This window comes from Octopus bimaculoides, chromosome 7, assembly GCF_001194135.2.
Source record: "Octopus bimaculoides isolate UCB-OBI-ISO-001 chromosome 7, ASM119413v2, whole genome shotgun sequence".
Taxonomy (NCBI): Eukaryota; Metazoa; Mollusca; class Cephalopoda; order Octopoda; family Octopodidae; genus Octopus; species Octopus bimaculoides.
The window spans coordinates 85,995,030-86,004,198 of NC_068987.1; positions in this window are offsets into that span (position 1 = coordinate 85,995,030).

The window sequence follows — 9,169 nt, forward strand, 5'->3', positions numbered from 1 at the left end:
AAACATAAGAGCACCACAGCAAACCACAGCACATACCCAAGGCGCACAGAGCTCCGCTCGGTAGTGAAGTGAAAGCACGTTATAAAAATAAAACTACTGAACAATAATAATAATAATAATAATAATAATAATAATAATAATAATAATAATAATAATAATAATAATAATAATAATAATAATAATAATCATTATCGTATTAACAACATTATCATCATTCTTATCATCTTCATTATCGTCATCATCATCGTCATCATCATGACACAGTCTAAGCAGAAATTGCTGAAAATGCACTTCGTTGCACAGCATTCTGAATAAATTGCGTAGAACGCTATTTCAGATTTTGAAAATATACTTTCGGGACAAATATTATTTATAAAAACTACATCGGCATTAGCATGGATGTGCATTACTTCACATTGCTAGAAAAATAAACCTGATGTTGAAACTATGTTATTATTTTGAAACACACTCCATACAAATTCCTCGTCCTGAACATGTTGTCGTTCATCGTTTCCTTGAGGAATTTACCCTCCAGAACATCCATTTAAACCCGTTTTCCACATGTCACGAAAACTAGAAATAAAGGAAGACATGATGAATACATGGTTATGCGTTTGCCGACAGGTTTTCCTAGCATGCAAAAAATGAGTTACTAAATAGCTTGTTACAGAGAAAGATCACCTGTCTATTTATGTATCTATCTATCTATTTATCGATTTCTGTAGTTGAAAATATCAACATCCACCCTTTCATCCATCTTGTCAGCAATCTACCCAGTTGCCTAAATGTGAACCTACCTGTCTACATACTCACACAAACACACATACCTACCTATATGTGTGTGGGTGTGTGTGTTTGCGTGTCTATATATGTAATAGTAATGTATGTGCACGTATGACTCTTACCACAAACAGTGAACTCTGATAAAGGACATATTATTCGATGGAGCTGAATATGGATTGTTCCTACAGCCCCTTAATATTTTCTGAAACGCCCGTAGGTTTTCATTGATTTACATTTTCATGATTTTTAATTGACATCTTGTATTACGAAACGATTTATTCTGCCTCGAATACGTGTATCTACACACGATTGCACGGTTTTCATTTTATTATGTATTAGTTCAATTACATTTTATATCCTATTACTTTTGTTATATCTCTTTTACTCTTTTACTTGTTTCAGTCATTTGACTGTGGCCATGCTGGAGCACCGCCTTTAGTAGAGCGAATCGACCCAAGGACTTATTATTTGTAAGCCCAGTACTTATTCTATCGGTCTCTTTTGCCGAACTGCTAAGTTACGGGGATGTAAACACACCAACATCGGTTGTCAAGCAATGTTGGGAGGAACAAACACAGACACACAAACATATACACACATATACATATATATATAAACATATATACGACGGGCTTCTTTCAGTTTCCGTCTACCAAATCCACTCACAAGGCTTTGGTCGGCCTGAGGCTATAGTAGAAGACACTTGCCCAAGGTGCCAGGCAGTGGGACTGAACATGGAACCATGTGGTTGGTAAGGAAGCTACTTACCACGTAGCCACTCCTACGCCTATATATTCTAATTTTTTTGTTATTATTTGGATTTTTAACGTTATCATGTATCCCATCCAATTCTTATAAATCACTGTAAGCATGATTTCATCTTCTGATGTAAAGTACTGACAACTAAAAACTTTTAGCTTCTACAAAAAATGTTAATACTCCTTAGCTCATAAACGAGTAAACAAACAGTTGTACTCTATACGGTATATTGTCTCCATTAAAATGTCAGTCCCTTATATGCATATATATATATATATATATATATGAATACAAAGAGAGAGAGAGAGAGAGAGAGAGAGAGAGAGAGAGAGAGAGAGAGAGATAGAGTGATAGATAGATAGATAGATAGATACATACATACATACATACCTACATACATACATACATACATAAATACATACATACATACAGGTATCTTTTTTTACTGGAGTGCCGTCTTGAAGAGATTTTAAGGACGGTATAAGGACTACTATAACATCACTTGGAATGGAACGAGAAGACATAGAAACTCTTGCTTCGGATCGAGCTGGATGGCAAACTAAAGTGTGGAGTGGGGTGCAAGCGTTTGAAGAGGTCAGGATAACACATGCAAGACTCAAAGAGATATAAGGAAGGCGGTTACGATCGAGAAGGTGAATGACAATGACCTTTTTGTGTGCACAGTTTGTGACAGACCATGCCTGTCTTTTGCTGGGCTCAAATCTCATTTGTGAAGCCATGAAAAACGAACCTCCATCAAATATTTTGCCGATATGTTTGTGTATACTTGAAATGCAGTATATGCCAGAAGGCTTACAAATCTAACAGAGGACTCAAAAGACATTTTAAGATCCATAAAGATCAAAACACATATGCAACTCTTGGTGGTCCAAATCGGATTTGCGATCTATTTGGGTGTCTTTTCAGAACATTTCCTGGTTTAAAAAGCTACATCAGATACCATGATGGTTCTAAGGTATAGGTATGGGACATGGTAAAATTCTGTATAAGGAGTAAACAACCACCATATATATATATATATATATATATATATATATATATATGTTTTTGTAATTCCTAGGGTCACTGTTGATATACACACACACGCACCCACGCGTGCACACACACACACACACATATAGACAGACACACACACACGCACATATATATATCAATAATAAATTGAACATACTAAATAAAAGTGCTTCTATTTGCGCTAATTATGAATTGTTTATTAGATTTTATATTCCTATTGGTTTTGAATTTTGATGATAAATGATCTGACTACGTTTTGAGTAGCTGATCAAATAAATCTCATACTAAATCGCTTATCCCTTTCACTTGTATTTCTATCCACATTTCTTTCCCTCTGGCTCATTGTTTTTTTCCCCTTTCCTCTACATTGGCCTCTCTTTGTTCTTATTTTCTCTTGGCTTCTTTTCTCACTCTCATAATTTATTATCTGCTTCCTGGAAGTTAATCTCGAATACCCACCCCAGTTATTTTATGTCTCTGGTTAGAGCTACTAAAATTTCTATATTACTTTACTGAATCGTACAACCAACCGTCTGATTGCCTACTCGAGTTAATAACTCAAGATTCACAAACAATTTTATTAATTAGTCCCCAACCATCCTTTGTCCGCTGTGTCCCTATAGTCTGTCATTTATGGGCATGTCAATGTTCCTCACTACAACGTTTTAAGTTCCATTATGGCGTCGAGCTGGAAGAAACATTAACACGCCGGGCGAAATGCTTAGCGGCATTTCGTCTGTCTTTACTTTCTGAGTTCAAACTCCGCCAAGGTCGGCTTTGCCTTTCGTCTTTTCGGGGTTGATAAATTAAATACTAATTGCATACTTTCGGACTTTGTGCCTAGAGTAGAAAGGAATAATTTGGACAAGGCGAAACTTCACGAAGGTAGGAACGTCACATATAATCATAGTTTAAAATTATATAATTATCGTTCAGTACTTGTTTCATTCATTCGACAGTGGCCATGCTGGAGCACCGTCCGAAAGGGTTTTAGTCGAAGATATCGACCGCAGGACTTTTTCCTTGTAAGCCTAGTACTTATTCTCTCGGTCTCTATTGCAGAACCGCGAAGCTAGGGGACTTGATCAAACCAGCATCTGTAGCGAGGAGGAAGGAAAATCAAACACAGATATACACATAAACACATACATGTACGTATATATATACAACGGACTTCTTTCAATTTCGTCCTCCCTAAGCGACTCATGCAGTGGGACTGAACCTGTAACTATATGGGTGGGAAGCAATCTTCTCACCACACTGCCATTCCTATATATATATATATATATATATATATATATATATATATATATATATATATACACATATACATATATATATACATACACATATACATATATATACAGAGAGAGTGAACCAATATAATGATATTCGACGTTGTAATAGCTAAATCATGACGGGAAAGATAAAAGGCCGGTGCGGTTCCCTAACTGAATGTAACGCTTGCTAGACTGCAACATTTCCGATTGCACTACAGAGAGACTGTTGATCTTTCCCCTCAAATCATTTGTCAGGAGCATCTATTAATACACTGGCATTAATATCTGAGTAATAAAATTTCCTCTTTGAGGCTCCGATAATATTAAGTAGCAATAGAAAAATGGTATATTCATAATATGTACTAATATATCATAGTAGAAGAATATGTAGCCTTCAAACCAATTGAGATACCGACATTAGAATCATAACGGTGTATAGAATTACTTTGCAAAGGTAGTGGTTTTTATTTTTGTCTGTAAAAGTTCGCTCGACGTATATTGAGATTGCAATTTAGAAAATAAAACTCACATTAAGCAACGAATATTTTATTTTCACAGTGTGAGGTACGTAAAGTGAGCTGATGTGTATGTGACGAGGTTTAATACTCTTTGAAAATCAATTATGTACATCTTTGACTACAATTGTTTAAGAAATAATCCATTAAAGTAAAAATGTCATATATTCGTCTTGCTTTATTCAAAATATAACATTAACTTTCACAGTGTTTTGTACCTATAGCAACTAAATTGAATATCATGGCGACAAGCTGTACAAAGTCTTTTTAAGTACAATACATTATAATAACATTAAGTAAGCTAATAAATGTACTGAGTGTGATCTCCATTTAAGTGGTTTATCCTCATTTTCTCTGAGATGAAATGAAACTACTTATGTATTTAGTTGCCCAATGGTTCATAAAAAAATATATATATTCTAAATTTGCTTTCTGTTCATTTCGTTCAGCTATAGAACCTCTACCAATTCGATTTTCCACTGTTATATGATTTTCAAAAATTAACAGACGAACAAATTTTGTGCTTGTTTGATTAGTGTAAGAATAACATTCAACAGCGAAATCTTGTCTTAGACATAAACGAGTCTGGATTGATATTTTTTGAGATATACAGATATATATTTCGATAGTGGTAGATTCTACTTTAATTATTCTATCCATTATAATTTTGTTGTTTGTTTAATGTTTAATGTAATTGATATGTAGTTCAATGGCTAACGCTTACACTGAAAATACAGAGGCATTTGAATTCTTTTTACGATCCAGCTACACTTTCACAAGGAATTTCGTCAAACTACCCATGATGTGAGTTATATATTAAGGAACTGAATTGTTTATATATCAAAAATGTATATAAATAGAAAAAAAAATTGTTGGCTTTTTTGGTTGTTTGAATAAATGTTTGTTATATCACATAGATAGTATATTATGGTATATTGCAATATAAATAAATCATTGAATTGTCAATTGCATCTCTCTAATAAATTCGATTGTTTTTTTTATGTATATATACATATGTATATACCTGTGTTTATAGATATATATGTATATGTGTGTCTGTATAAATATATATACATTGATATTTTGTTGTTTCTGATGAGAGTCATTCTCTTTTGGTGCCTTTTAATTTAACACACTCACCGGTAAAATTTCCATTTATTTCTGTTTTATTTTTCTAACATTTTCGTTGCGTCTAGCTTCAGCATTTGAAATCAGAACGTAAATACGAACGAAATACCGCTAATGATTCTTCTAGTGTGTAGCTAAAGATTCTGCGAGCTCGCCACATTTAATAACACATTGATGTAGCTGCAATAGTTATTTCGGGAAGAGTCGGTGAATTTTGTACGGGATATTGCAGTCATGGATGAGAGCAGAATTAGAATATTGTCGTTTGTATTGTTCTTTAGAGCCAGAGAAGCCAACCTTTCTTTGAGTGACTTGCTGTCAATTAGACTGAAATGTTAGCCATCCTGTCTATTAAAATGTAACCAGTACCTAAGCTTGCATTATGGGTGTTTCACTATTTCTAAGATGGAAATGTCTCTTCTGTAGAAAACTTGTTTGCGATTTTCTTGCAGGTCAGCGCAGGATGGTGTAAATGTCCATTAATTTAGTGAACATAGCACTTCCCTACTGACAAAAAACCTGCTAGGGTTATTAGTAAAGTATCCCCTAAATCTAGACACTATTGTCTCAAAGGGAAAATAGAACGTAGATAATTTCTTTGTAGCTATTAAAAAAGAAATCGAAGTTCAACAAACTGTGACGAAGTCAAGACCAGGTTTATTATGTATTTATTTATTTATTTATTTATTTATTTTTTGCAAAATCTTAAGGGGAAATATAATGCAGATTTGATCACTACTTTTTAGCAGGTCAACCAAGCCTCTGTACAAAAGTGTCTGCTTCGGTTTGAAAATGTAAATATATTCAATAAGTATTAACTTCGTCTTTTTTCCATTGAAAGATTCAGAGATGAATTGATCGTGATAGAAACCGGCCAAGATAACGAAATGGCAATCTCCCATACGAGTCATTCGTTCAATTACGTTCGTCTTTGCATTCCTTAGTGAAAAAAAAAGGATGAAATTGGCGAATAATCAAATACAATTTATTTTATCTGCATCGACATGCAGGGTGGTGACAGAAACCAGAACATATCAACGATAACATCCTGCTGAAGTACAAAAGCAAGAACAAAATAGACCAGCTTGTCTCTGATACAGTTCCCATATTAATATTCGTTTTGAATTTTGGCACAAGACCAGCATTCTCGGTGGTGGAAGTGAGTTGATAACATCAACCGTTGTAGCTGAACGATACTAATTTTCTCGACCCCGAAAGGATGAACGGTAAAGACATCCTCGATTATATTTGAACTCAAAGCAAAAAGACGGAGGGAATGGCGCTAAGCATTTTGCGCGGCGTACTAACAACAATACTACCACCACAAAAATGTTACTATTTGTTTCAAATTTTGGGAGAAGGCCAACAATTTCAGGGGAGGGGTTAATTCGATTACACGGAACCCAGAACTCGACTGGTACATATTTTTATCGACTTAGAAACGATGAAAGGCAAAGTCGAACTCGACGGAATTTGAACTCAGAACGTAAAGACGGATGGAATCGCTGATTAGCGTTTTACCTGGAGTGCTATCGATTCTGCCATCTCGCTGCCCGAATTTCAATATTAATATCATGAAGTGAATAAGGCGGCGAGTTGGCAGGAGCGTTACCATTACAAAATACTCGGCGTATTGTGTCCTTCCTTAAGTCCTGAGTTCAAATTCCACTTAAGTGGACTTCGCATTTCATACTTTCAGGATGGATAAAATATCCCGTACAAAATTCACCGACTCTTCCCGAAATAACTATTGCAGCTACATCAATGTGTTATTAAATGTGGCGAGCTCGCAGAATCTTTAGCTACACACTAGAAGAATCATTAGCGGTATTTCGTTCGTATTTACGTTCTGATTTCAAATGCTGAAGCTAGACGCAACGAAAATGTTAGAAAAATAAAACAGACTTACCCACTGCCTTGGAATTACTGGTATTGTGCCAAAATTTGAAACCAAACGTCATGAGGTTTAATAGAACCACTAAAAACATTTCTGTTCGTCCGTCTCTAACGGTTGTGGGTAACATTATCTCAGATCCCAACGTGATCAATAACTTTTACAATGTGATGAATAACGTTTTTAAACGCGTGTAGAGCTGAACATTATCTTGGTTCTTTATACTTTTCGTTGTTATTGTTTTATTATTGCTTATTCCCACTTGCATGGCCAAAGTCATACCAACTATTAATCACACGGTGTTACTTCATATTTACGACAATATTATCCAATATGACCTCCGTATTTTAAAAGAGATAAACGGTAATTTGATGGAAATGGTTAATGTTTCTAGGACGTCAACAAATCAAGTAGAATCCGCTACGTTCGCTTTTCTTTCTACGGACGATAAATCATGCGTCAGCTTTAATATTATAGTTCAATTGAATCGATATTATCCCTGTGAACAAATTTGTGGCCTTGAGACAATGTCAAAAATAATGAATATGACAAGGCATGAAATAACAACAACCATTAACTAACAGTCTAAACTTCATTTCATATTCCCAGGAAACCTGGATTAAATATTCGTAAAGTGGAATTTTCTATTGTTTACGATTTTTTGGATTGATACTGTTCTTTACCACTGAACCGGCTCTGATGGAGCAAAAGAGGAATCAAAAGTATTTCAGCATTGGCTATATGGATTTTCAAATCAGTTTTGTTATTCTATACAAAATTTTTTTTTAAGGTGGTATGGTCTGTTTTCGAGATTTCGTTGCAATTTCTACAGTAGGATCAAATTTTATATTCGCGACATCACTTTCGTTTACGTATCTCAATACCAACATAAATTATTGTTGTTGCTAAAATTGTCTAATACCTGATAGATTCATTTTAGTCTTACCAAAACTGATACTAATTACTCAAAAATGCTCGTCTACACTCTGTTAGTATTCTTCTAATTACGTGAGTTCTGTACCATCCCGTAAATGCAGCATATTCAAGAAGGATAAATGAATAAATATGTATATACATATATATTTTCAAAACGTAACCACATGCGAATCGTTGGCGATTTTTTTCCCCTCAACTGAACGGAAGTTTTAATAAGCGATATTAGGCCACAGGATTCTGTCGGTGTGTTTTCTAAATGGCATGCCATTGCGTTTAAATATTTCTAATAATTGCTTCAGATATGATGTGCATTGCTTGAAGTTCCAGGAACTTGCACTCCCTTTCCCTTTTTCTCTCTCTTTATATTCACACACTATGTACGTACACACATAGACACACGCGCTTAACGAGACGGAATTGTTTTGCACATTAGGAGTCAGTGAACTGCGACGTTGACACAATGTCTAAGTGTATAAGATTAATAACTGAAATGAAATGTTTACACTCGGAACAGCGAGCGTTCAATGGTGTCGCTTAACTTGACTTAGAAATATAGTTAAAATTTTAAACATGTTTTCAGATATTACAATGAAATAAGACATGTACATGTCTTCTAAATGTAAAAAAACTGTTTTATAAAAAAAAGAAGAAAAAATAAGTAAAGCAAATGAAACGGAAATATTAACTTTGAATTACGTGATATATTTGTTCTCAAAGAATAGCATTTAAATTTTCCTTTTACGTCTCAAATCAATGTAATGTATCTTAGTTTACTTTCCCACAGTGGCACACACTACGCAAATGTACATACAAACGTACCTATATATATATATATATAT